General features: G+C 39.1%; 1 protein-coding gene and 1 pseudogene across 6 annotated transcripts in view; both read left to right on the top strand.

Moving 5' to 3' along the window:
- RALYL (RALY RNA binding protein like) overlaps window positions 1–12952 on the top strand; it is a 722346-nt gene that overhangs the window by 94220 nt on the left and 615174 nt on the right. The window lies entirely within an intron of this gene.
- LOC129402849 (U6 spliceosomal RNA) lies at window positions 8347–8442 on the top strand (annotated as a pseudogene).

Below are 12952 nucleotides of genomic sequence, written 5' to 3'. Positions count from 1 at the left end.
TTTAAATTATTTATTTTTTCGAGAGAGCCATAAACTCACTTTTATTTTAAAATCTTTTCAAGGTTTCCTATTGTATGTGGATACATACCAAATTTTTTGTTGCTGTTGTTTTTGCTTTTGTCTTTTGCTTTTTGGATCACACCCAGCGATGGACAGAGGTCACTCCTGGCTCTGCACTCAGGAATTACTCCTGGCTGTCCTCAGGGAACCGTATGGGATGCTGAGAATTGAACCTGGGTCGGACACATGCAAGGCAAATGCCCTACCCACTGTCCTATCACTCCAGCCCCTAAATTTTTAGTTTTTAAACTCTTTCCCATTTATTTTCTGATTGAATCACAGTGATATACATTTACAAAGTTGTTTATGATTGGATTTCGGTTGTACAGTCTTCCAATACCTGTCCCTTCACCAGTGTACTTTTCTCACCACCAGTGGTCCCAATTTCAGATCCTATAAAGCTTTCCCTTTAGCTACCAGGGATTTTAAACCTCTTGCCTCCCAGCACCACTGTGATTAAATTCAGATAACTTATGATAATTTCCTATAGAAAAAATGTTTACTTCTATTTGCAATGTTCCTTTGGCTGGTATATATCCTCTGGATCTTGAAATGAAGTCATGCACATTTTGGGCAGAGAACACAGTTCAGTCTACTGGGTGCAGAGACATGAGTGGTTGATCTAGAAATGGCGGGACCCAATCATAAATGTGTAGTTGCACCCTTCCAGTATTTGTCCTTGAAAGACTTCAAAACAATAACCTAATCTCAGCTGTTAGTACCTCTGAGGTCACTGGTTAACAACTACACATATAAAAGAGCATGGCCAGTTGTTCACATGGCGAGTAGTGAGATTTATTTTTTTAATTAGCATGAATTACAGATTTATGATTGGAATTTAGACATGCAATGCTTCACACCAACCCTGTCGCCTCTGTGCCCTTCCCTCCACCAGTGTCCCGCCCACCTCCTCTGCCTCTCGCCCAGCAGTCGACCCCTCGGAAAGGCACCGTTTTAGAACTCTGGGCACCGTGGCTTGTGGTGCTGTTAGGTTCCACGCATGCCACATTACTAGCTCTCTGCTCACTCTTCTCCCCACCAGGTTGAACGTTTTCCTCCATCTTGGTTGTGTCACCTTCCCTGCCCTACCCCCCTACACTCCAAAGTGGCATGTTTCCTACTGAAGACTCTGAAGACTGTTTCTGATGCTCTTTGTTTCTGTTGCCTTTGGGCACTTTTAATTCCACTGTTAAGTTACTTTATAGCCCACATAGAAGAAATATCATAGAGTTAATCTTTAAATTATATTTAATAAGACAAAATGTGGGGCTGGAGCAATAGCACAGCAGGTAGAGCGTTTGCCTTGCATGCTGACGACCCAGGTTCGATTCCTCCATCCCTCTCTGAGAGCCCAGCAAGCTACCGAGAGTATCCCCCCCTGCCCCCCGCATGGAAGAGCCTGGCAAGCTACCTGTGGCATTTTGGATATACCAAAAACAGTAACAAGAAGTCTCACAATGGAGACGTTACTGCCCGCTCTAACAAATTAATGAGCAACAGGATGGCAGTGACAATGACAGTGACTGTGACAAGACAAAATGTAGTCTGTACATTTACTTTTCCTAAAACAGAAGAATGTACAATCCCATACTATTTTTCTATTTGCAAACATTGCATAGCAAAATATTGAATTTCTTAATTAGGGAGTTTTCATTTAATAAAATTTTATTGGCCCACCCAAATGATTGTGTATGCGTGTCTTGTATCATAAATATGTATACATATATGCATGCAGTATATCCTCATATTTTTTTACTTGAATAACAATGGTCAGTTCTTTTCAGTAAGTAGTCAGACTAAGAAAATCAATCTCTTCAGAGGATATTATACTTTTTGTTGTAGACTCATGAGGTTAAAAACATGATGAATTTTTAACCTGCCTTTTTCACTCATGTTATTTTATTATTTTTATCCTTAAAACTCTTAGATGCCGTGAATCTGTGTTTTCACACTTTGATGTGCCTGGAGAAGAAGTGCATTATCAGTGGGGTAGAGACTTGCATGAGTGAGAAGCCCAGGGTGATAGCTAAGCATCACTTTCATTAGCACTGGACAGGGTGTTGCAGTGCTTATGAGGAGATTTTTTCTCCTCATAAGCCAGACCTGAGTCCTGGCTTGCTTCTAAGTGTACTTCTGGATTTAAGACCCAATGCAGTGGGGTATCTAAGTATAACTATTGCCTTGAACTCCTCAGAACACTGGACCATTTTAAATACCCCAGAATTTTCTGGATCCATAAACAACCACAGGTCATGTTGCATTTCCCACTATTGATTTGATCATGCTTATTTTTAGTTTTAAGCGTTGTCTGGCCTTGGAAGGAACAGTTTGATATATATTTCATGACTTCACAGTAAGCTAGCATATATTTACTCTATTTTAGCATAGTTTTTCCTCAGAAGTGTAGGGTTTCACAACATATGAATGAGTTTAAATTGTAAGCTAACTATAATTCCACCAAAAGTCTTCTATTTTGAATACATAGCACTGTAGCACTGTTGTCTCATTACTGTAGCACTGTTGTCTCGTTGTTCATCCATTTGCTCAGGCGGGCACCAGTAATGTCTCCATTGTGAGACTTGTTATTGTTTTTGGCATATTGAATATGCCATGGGTAGCTTGCCAGGCTCTGCCATGTGGGTGGGATACTCTCGATAGCTTGCTGGGCTCTCCGAGAGGGATGGAGGAATTGAACCTGGGTCGATCGCGTGCAAGGCAAATGCCCTACTCACTGCGCTATAGCTCCAGCTTTGAATACATACCTTTACTAAACCTTATTTTCCAGATGCCAGCTCTTATTTCCTCTCCAATATTATCTATGTCAAACTATAGTATATGAATTACCAATTTCTTGGAAAGTTCAGCAAGAGCTGGTTTGTCTGAAAAATCTCTCCACCCAACAGAAGTTCTCCGCTTTAATATATCCACAGCAAGAGCTATCACTTGATATTTTTTTCCTAGGGGTGTGTGCTAGACTAGTGGTACTTACTCCTAGCTCTCTGCTCTAGGATTACTCCTGGCATGGTGCTCAGAGATCGCTCCCAGAATGGTGTCATGTCCTATACTGGGGCTTGAATATGGGCTAGCCAGGTACAATGTAAGTGTCCCACCACCTGTTATATGATTTTTCATCTCTCTGTCTCCACATTGCTGTTATAAAGACTCCAGTAGCCTTTGTTTCCAATGAGTACAAACTTGTATTCTACCCATTATCTAGCCATTGCCTCCTTTTTTAATTTCATTTTTTGGGAGTAGTAGGGTGAGGGTTGGGGTGGACAGGTCAGAACTGGATTGTTCCAGACTTATTTATGGCTCAGTGCTCATGGGACCATATGTGGTACTAGAGACTGAACAAAGGTCAGCAGCATGTAAGGCAAGCACCTTACCTACTGTACTATCATTCTGCCTCCTTCGCCATTTCATCCTAATGATACTTTTTTTCTCTATTCCCTGTGATTCAGACTGGGAGTTTTACTTCCAGTTTCCTGACTATATGCAGTGTTCCTCACTGCCTCCTTACACATGCCATTTCTTCTTGAAGATAGTTCATTCCCATTCTAGATTGGTGTATTTTCTTCTTAACCTCAAGTTGTATCTTAGAAAGTGCATTCAGAGATCTTTCTCTTCCTAGAGATTTTGTCTAAGTGGTTTCTCTTTGTTATCCTTTCTATATCTTCAACATGACACTTCAAATAATTATGTGTGCACAGATTTCTGACATTACAGTCCCTCTTTGTCATGAAAATGTAACGTGGACAAAGTCAGGGGTACTATATACTATCACTTGGTTCTCTGGAATACAACATAGAAATGGGAAAACAAACTAAGGTGACCAAAGAGATAAGGAAGCTCTATGGGTACCTTCTCACTGCCAAAACTCACAGGAAATAAGGAAGAACCTGAGTGAGTTCCTTCTCATCTCATGCAGTCGCACGCAGTGACCACCAGATCATGCACAGTCCACTTGATCTGCTCTGCTTGGGAATCAACCTTGTTTCCCTGAGTATAATGTAGTGTGGAACTTGGAGTGTGGCTTTGTTCTCTGAGGTCTGGAAAAAGATGGGAAGTGGCTCCACCCAAACAAAAATGAACCGGGTTCTTTGCCTTTCTGGCAAATAATAATAACAAAAACAATAACAATAATAATAATAACAACAACAACATAATAATAATAATGATGATAATTAAAGGATGTGACAGCAAAGAGAATATGAGAGATATTAAGGAGAAGTATGCACCAGTACATGGGGAAAGGTCATCTCAAGGGAGAGTTGATGAGTGTTGGAGCAAGGGATTTCAGAGTGTGAATTTGCTGAGGAGGAATCTGGGTAAGATGCTGGATCTGTTCTCTGAGCATGTGTTGATAGCGAACTAGGGTCAGTTTCCGAAGCCTCTGTCAAAACTTAGTACCCACAGGCTATCTGAATTGCCTCAAGACACCTTTACTCTTCTGAAGACATGTGGAATATATTTAAGGTTTTCCTTTTACAGATTCTTGCACAACTTCCTATCCTGAAACATTTGCAAACACTTATTTGGGTGAATTGGGGAATAAACAAATTGGTGGCCCCTCACCCTTTATCCTTACACCCCACTTGTCTTCCTTTCAAACTGTGTAATTTTTCAATTACTAATAGAAAGGCAATAGAGGACTTGAGGATAGTTTATTACTTAAAAGTTCTTCATTCGACAACATACACAACCACAATTTTTCCCTGTTTATTTAAATATTTTTGTCAAGCTTTTGGTATTGATCAATGGTGAATGCTACTTTAATGACAGGAGTGGGCATTTGAGCACAAGATAAAAATAAAATGGGAGGTGCTACCCTTTATATATCTGTAAAAAACAGGTATAATTTTGAAAAAAAAAGACTTAATAAAATTATCCTTGATTTATAAATTTGTGAAATTCCAAAATATTAGTTCTGTTCATCTATAAGCATAGTAGAGAGAGGTGGGAAGACCTCTTCCAAATATGAGATAAAAATGAAACATAGTAAGGAACAAAGTCATCAGAACTAATGATTTTGTCTAGAAAACTAGGATTACATGTCATGGGGAAGTGGGAGGGGGCTTTAGGGACAGTGGTGGAGGGAAGGCAGTGATGGACATAATAACTGTGGTATTCACATGATATTTACATGGGAAGGATGATTAACAGTATTGTACATAGCGATATCTTAATAAAATATTGTTTTAAACAATGACATGTAACTGTATCAGGCAAATATATGCCATGCACACGTCATGAGCTAAACACACACAGAAAGGGAAAATTTAGGTGCTTATGTTTCTATTTAGCTTTTGAACCAGACTATAGATGACACTTGGCAAAATGGATCAGAACACTTAGGTAATTGTGAATTATGTGGGTTTTTAAATTGTGAACTATGTGGGTTTTTAAAACTTCCTTATTGGCACAGAAATGAGGCATCTCTCCAACCTAATTTAAGTTCCATAATAAAGTAAAAGAGGAAAAGAAAATAACTCATAAAGGTGTAATTAACTGTAATTAGAAGTGCTGACATTGGTTTTGCAGCTACCTGCTTTTTGAGAAAAGTTCAAGTGTAGAGGGAGATTTGGCATGGATTTGTGTTATTAAAAAAAAAATTAGTAGTAGACAGTTGTTTATAACAGATAACCTTAATATTCTCCTGCTTCTTTTCCCCGGGAATATCTGATCTCTTGTTTCTTAGCTTTAGTCAAGTCCTTTAGGCAAAAATCAAGTAGTTGGGGCCAGAGAGATAATTCGGCAGGTTAGGTACTTGCCTTGCATGCTACTGACCGGGATTTGATTCCTGTCACCCTGTATTCCCACAACTGACCTCACCCCTGCCTAAGGCTTGCCAGGAGTTATCTCTGAGTACAGAGCCAGGAGTAAACCCTAAACATTGCTGAATGTGACCCCAAAGAGAAAACAAGAAAGAAATCATGCATTTGCATTCCTATGTTGTCTTCCGTTTCTGTGGTCTGTATTACTACCCAGGAGTCACAGAAATGAAAAAGGCACAGAACTCACACTTATTAAAGTATACTCTCGTGGAGAACAGCTATTCTTCCTGCCATGTCCTTGGGATGCTAGTTGGAGACCTGATCTTGCATGGACAGGACCCATCTGTGATCATCATGTAATTAACCTGAAGAGGAAATTCATCACGGTTCTGAAATAGGATTAAATGGTTAGATTTCCTATGTAATCAGTGAATGAGCCCTGGAGTTAGATACAATTTTGTTGCTCAATTAATGTTTTTAATTATTTTGGAGATAGGGAGTTGGTTTTTCTATTATTTATATCCTGAATCCTCTGAAATAGATTTGTTACCATAGATATCACCCAAGACTTCAGACTTGCTCAACACAAGGGAAGATTGTTTAGCATGTTTAAGGGATTCATAACTTCCTTAGAAATGGAGGTTCGGGACATATAGGAGACTAGGTTATTCCCCTAGCTTGCAGAAAGATTGATGCCAATAAGGAAAAAAAATTATATATATATAGTCCTGTAGGACAGTGAAAGTTTTGGTTATATTTATTAAAATATTGTTACATTTTAAAATTCAAAAAGATCATAAGACAGAAAAAATAAAATAGGATGCATTTTATAATATTTATTATAGTTTTGATTTAAAGTTTAAAGTGAAATAGATTGAAGAGGTTGACCAAGATAGATTTTATTAAATTGTTCCTAGTTACAATAAAACGTAGCTAAAGAAAATTTAAAAGACGTAAACTCATTCAATGATAGGCACAGAATCTCTCCTTCCCCAGGTTACCAAGTGTAAAAAATATCTTATTTAATATTATTTTCTTCTAGTTTTCCACCATGCAAAAGGTTAGTTCTCAGAAAGTCAAGCAGCAATGCAGAAAATTGCTCTGTTTGAATGATTGTTTTTTAGCTTTCAAAGTCATCTGTAGTTCACCATTAGAGGAATACATAATGTTAGGCTATAGAAAATTCATTTTTATTCTTGTGTAGAGTGACATGGTGTTTTGTTAAAGAGGCCAATGAATTTCCAGCTAAAAATAAGAAACGTTTATATTTCAAAATAAGGCACTTAGAAATATTTAAGGATCTGTTTTGTAGCTTTCAAGTTTTTCTTGTTGACAGATGTTTTGCCATTTCCTAACAGGGTTGTTAGATCTGCAGGAATGTAGGGAGGTTTTCAAATAAAAAATATTACAGATTACTAACAATATTTATACCTTATCACAATGAAAAGAACCTGTAAAGACACAAAAGGAATGAGACACCAGTTAAAGTTATTTTGTAGAGACCTTTCATCTACCCAGTAATAGAAAATTAAAAAAAAAATTGTCAGGGAAAAGATTTATTTATAATTAATATGTTTTCCATTGGCTTTTGTTACCTGAAATACCAAGAGTGAAGTTCTGGGTCTGGTTCAACCCAGGGGGACAATAAGGGGTAAATTTAAACAGGAAGTCCAGTCCAGTTCGTTGGGAAATAGAAGTATCGGGGGAAGGAGTCCCTGGCACTGGAAGAGCCCGGCCTTTGAAATCATTTTTGGGAAGTAGAATTTTCTTTTCTTCTGGCTTTCTCCTTTGATTGACAGATATTAATGGTAGTCATGCCAGCTCTAGGTCCTGCATACCAACACAAATTTATCAGGCCTGTGCTGAGTTTACTTTATCCCCCACTTTTCTGAACTAGCGCCCCCTAGACGAGTTTCAAGATACCGGTGTCTCAGGGTTGGGTTGGGTTGGACTATTGGAACCTGCCTTCAAGACCAGTCTCATTTTCAATCATATTAATAGTATAGGAAGATAGCATAATTGCACTGTAGCACGGTAGCATTGTCGTCCCATTGTTCATCGATTTGCTCGAGCGGGCACCAGTAACGTCTCTATTGTGAGACTTCTTGTTACTGTGTTTGGCATATCAAATATGCCATGAATAGCTAGCATAATATGGAAACAAAAAATTAGTGCTATTTTTAATGCTAAGAGCAGGTTCAGTATGAGGTTGGCTTGGGTGTCTGCATTTAAGAAAATTGCCTTTATTTCTGAAAATATTGTGATATTCAGGGACTAGATATATCATAAAAGTTAAGGTACTTGTCTTACCCTTGGTTATCCCTAGTACCTCTTTGGCCCCGCTATGCGTCTCAGCCAGAGTTATTCCCAAGCACAGAGCCTGGAGTTAGCTCTAAGAACAGTCAAGTGCCACTCTCCCCACACCAAAAACAAACAAACAAAAAAACTACACAAATAAAAACTAAAAATGACCACGTGGACTGTTTGTAGGATTCTCGGAGACCACTGCAAAGGCTATTAAAGTAGCTCAAGTGGGAATGATACAGAGAAGATTAGCATGGCCCTTGCGCAAGGATGACACCAAATTCATGAAGCGTTCCATATTTTTGGTGTTTTTGGTGTTTTTTTTTTTTGTGTGTGTGTGTGTGTGGTAGAATATGGGCACGGGTGAAAGGATGGTTGTTTCAGCATTTTATAACTGAGACTTAAACCTGAAAGCATTGTAATTTTCCACATGGTGATTCAATAAGATAAAAAAAAAATTAAATTTTTTTTAAAAAGTAGCTCAAGTAGGAAATAATGGTGGTTTAGACCCCATGATCATAGGAGTCTTCTTAACTGAGAGGGCTTTCTGGTAGCTGAGCTTGTGTTATGAAAGAAAGAATAAAGAAAGAAATTGATGCCTTGAATATTTTGACTTACGTAACTGCCACGTTGGAGGTGTCATCAGCAGACACAGTTTTCTTTCCTGCAACGGTTTTTGAATCTGGGCAGGCAGAAACAGCATATGATGAGAGATGTAACTAAGACTGACCTTTTATTTTCTGAGTATAGCGGGGCAAGAGAGGTGTTAAGGTGTCCGGTGAATATATAAAATTGTTCTCATAAAGTGCAAAACTATTTCATCTTGATAAATAAAAAGGTGAGGATGTGAGAGGAATGCGAAAGTATTTGAAATAACAGACAATTACAAGTTGGCACATTGGACAATATGAAATTGCAAAATTCTCCAAGAAGGAAAAGAAAAAAATAATATTGTAGGGTCTTTTGGGGGGACAAATGGAAAGAAATGATCTCAAAGTGGAAAACAACCCATTGTTCTAAAAGGCTTTGAAAAAAACAGAAAGGACCTTAATATGGCTATAAGAGAAGTGCTACCTTCAGGAACAAAAAGGATTTTGTTAGAGAAAACAAAAGCCAAATATTCTGTGTGGTTAAAAAATGTTGTTTCTAATTGAATGTGACTTACGAAACCCGGTGCTTTCAGGATTGAAGTGTTGGGAGTCATGGAGTTAAGAAACGGATGAAATTAAACAAGGTTTGTTGGGACTGAGGAATGAATTCGATTCTTGATACTTTTTTGTAGTAGCATTGTGTTAGAATATTACATAAGTTTCAGGCACGCATCACTGCAAAGCAGCGTGTGTTTCTGCCATGTTAAGTGGGGTTCTAAAAGTGCAGTTCTGTCTTCTGCCACACGATTCCCTGTTGCCCTGATTTCCCCACCGGAGTTCTTGTTTTCTGGTAAACAGTAGTTCGCTTTAGAGAACAGAGTTTACTTTGTGTGTGTGTGTTTGTGTGTGTGTGTGTGTGTGTGTGTGTGTGTGTGTGTGTGTCTCACTGGAGCGCTATCACAGCGGGTAGGGCATTACCTTGCATGCGGCTGACCCAGGTTCGATTCCTCCGTCCCTCTCAGAACGCCTCTGAGCCTCTGAGCCTCACAAGCTACGGCGAGTTTCCGCCCGCACATTAGAGCCTGACAAGCTACCCGTGGCATATTCAATATGCCAAAAACAGTAACAACAAGTATCACAATGGAGACGCTCAAGGTGCTCGCTTGAGCAAATTGATGAACAATGGGACGACAGTGCTACAGTGCAGTACTATCTCATTTATTCAGTTCGAATGCCACCTATGAACCTGAGTGTTACCACAACAGGTAGGGTGCTTGCCTTGCATACAGCTGACCAGGTTCCTGACACCCTGCGTTCTCAGCATGCTATATCATCTCTCAGCCCTGCCGGGAATGATCCCTGGCTGCAGAACCTGGATAAGCCTTGGTTACTACTAGATGTGGCCCAAAAGCAAACAAAACTAAATCTGAATACCACCTATTAATTAAATGACATGATATTTGTCTTTTTGTCATATTTCACTGAGTAAAATATTTGCTCGATCCATCCATGTGTTACAAATGTCTGGATTTCGCTTTGAGAGAGGCCTGGTTGGGCCACACCCTGTGATGCCCAGGGGTTACTCCTCGCTCAATTCTCAGAAATCACTCCTAGAAGTGCTCGGGGACCATATGGAATGCCAGGGATTGAACCAGGGTTGGATGCATGCAAGGCCATCCCCCTACCCACTGTACTATTGCTCTGGCCCCTTGGTTTTTAAAATTTTTTTAAGAAAAATAAATATTCCTGAATTAATATGTAATAATATATAGTATATATTATTAACTAAGGAAAATATATATTATGTATTAACTAAGGACTATGTATGTATAATGTGTATATACATATATAATTGATCAATAACTGAATAATATGTAGTATATACACATACAAGTATGCATATATTACCCTCTGTATATTACATATTCTTTCTTTTTTCTACTTTTTGCTTTATGGGTCATACCCAGAGATCTTCAGGGTTTGCTCCTGGCTCTGCGCTCAGGAATCATTCCTGGTGGTGCTTGGAGGACCAGGTCGGCTGTGTGCAAGGCAACTGCCCTCCCTGCTGTACTATCACTCCAGACCTATATTACATAGTCTTTTGATTTGTTTTGTTTTCAGGACTCACCCAGAAGTACTCAGGAACTATTACCAACTTTTTGCTCAGGTATTGCTCCCAGAAGTGCTCAGGGTACCACACGGTGCTGGGGGTTGTACCTGATGAGTCACATGTTAGGCAAGCACCTGTACCCCTGTATTACCACTCTGAGCCTAGCCCACGTGTTCTTTATTCATTAATCAATGGGTACTTATATTATCCTAGTTCTCAGCTGTTGTTAAACATCGACCACACTATGTTCTAGTTAAAAAAGATATAGCGTAGCTCTTGTATTGTGGGAGGGGCCCCAGTATCTCCCAGCATTGAGGATCCCACCACCCTCTACGCGTAGGCACTCATCTTCAAAGCTTGCTTTGCAGAAAGTGGCTGACCTGCTGAGCACTGTGTGGGAGCACCTCCAATAAATACATATATAGCTCTTCAAATAAGTAGTCTCTTTTAAGTTGCGCATAAGTGCCCCAAAGTGAAATAAATATCTATTTTTAAATGTTGAGGACTCTTGATACTGCTTTGCATATGGCTACACCAATTTATATTCCCTCCAATGACTCACTGGTCTCTGTACTCTCCCTAACTTCTTGTCTCCAACTTCCTGCCTTTTGGGATAAAAGTGATTATCACAGGTATGAAGTACTCTTTACTTTTTGCTGTGATTTTCAGTTGTCTAGTAAGAAGCGATGATGACCCAAGAACAGTAGAGGTAAGGGCCAGGAGGATTACTCCACAGCTTAGAAGCCAGCCTCACATGCTGGGGGAAAAGGCAGCACAGGTAGAGAAGGGACCACCAAGTAAAGGGTGTTAGGAGGGCCCGGTTGGGATGGGAGATACGTGCTGAAAGTAGACTATAGACCGAACATGATGGCTACTTAATATCTCTTCTGCAAACCACAACACCCCAAAGAAGAGAGAGAGCAAAAGGGAATGCCCTGCCACAGAGGCGGGGCAGGGTGGAGGGATGGGGTAGGGGTGGTGGGAGGGATGCTGGGACCACTGGTGGTGGAGAATGGGCACTAGTGGAGGGATGGGTACTCGACCATTGTATGACTGAAATGCAAGCACGAAAGTTTGTAAGTCTATAAGTGGAACTCATGGTGATTCACTAATAAAATAATAATAATAAGCTATGATGAATATTCTTTCATGTGCCCATTAGTTATCTGACAGTCTTCTTTGGAGAAGTATCTATTCATATCCTTTGCACATTTTTGAATCAGGTTATTTTTTTTCTTGAGGGTTATGAGTTCATTGTTGATTTTGGATATTAAACTCTTGTCAGACACATGATATACGAATGTCTGCTCTCATTTGGTAGGATTTATTTTCATTTTAATGCAAGTTCATTTCTCTGTGCAGAAAGTTTGAAGTAATACCATTTATTTATGTTTGACTTTTGTTTCCCTTGCCATTGGAATTGAATACCCAAACACATTTCTAAGGCTGATGTCAACCTATTGCTTATGGGATTCTTGAATGACTAATGTGTAAACAATCTTTTCTTTACTTGCTTTTGTGGTTGCTGAGATCAAATCGCGTTGCCATCAAATCTCACTTGTCACTGAATTGCTCGAAATGAAGACAGCTGGTATTCTAAAATAAAAGGAATAAAGATATCAGTCCTGCTTTTGTGGAAAAACAAAGCTCTGAAGCTGAGTCCCAGGCTAGAAGTCAGGTTAATTGTACATTGAGAAATTTGTGAGACTAATATGGAGTGTTATCACAGCTCCAAGAGTACTTGTTATAGCAGTGACTCTTTAATATCTCTGAACATAAAGACATCTGGAAGCTTAACAAAATTCTGATGCTCACTACATACCTCTTGCCATCATTTTGTTTTTCTTTTTTAATTCTCAATGTTTACTCCAGAGGATAAAGTTTAAAATCCAGTGTGCCTTGGTTCTCTTGAATCTGTGATATTCAAACCATTTAAGTATCTGTCATGTCATTGCGGACTTTCTCTTCTTTAGTTATCCGTTCAAATTGTGACAGAGTCTCATTATTCAATGATGTAGTTTGTTATAGACATAGTAACAGGACATCATATTCATCAATTACATGAATTTTGATGTCTGGAAGATTTATAATGCCCCTTTGTATTTAGTTGCATA

The sequence above is a fragment of the Sorex araneus genome, chromosome 2, assembly GCF_027595985.1.
Source record: "Sorex araneus isolate mSorAra2 chromosome 2, mSorAra2.pri, whole genome shotgun sequence".
Taxonomy (NCBI): Eukaryota; Metazoa; Chordata; class Mammalia; order Eulipotyphla; family Soricidae; genus Sorex; species Sorex araneus.
This window is presented reverse-complemented; position numbering and strand designations above follow the sequence as displayed.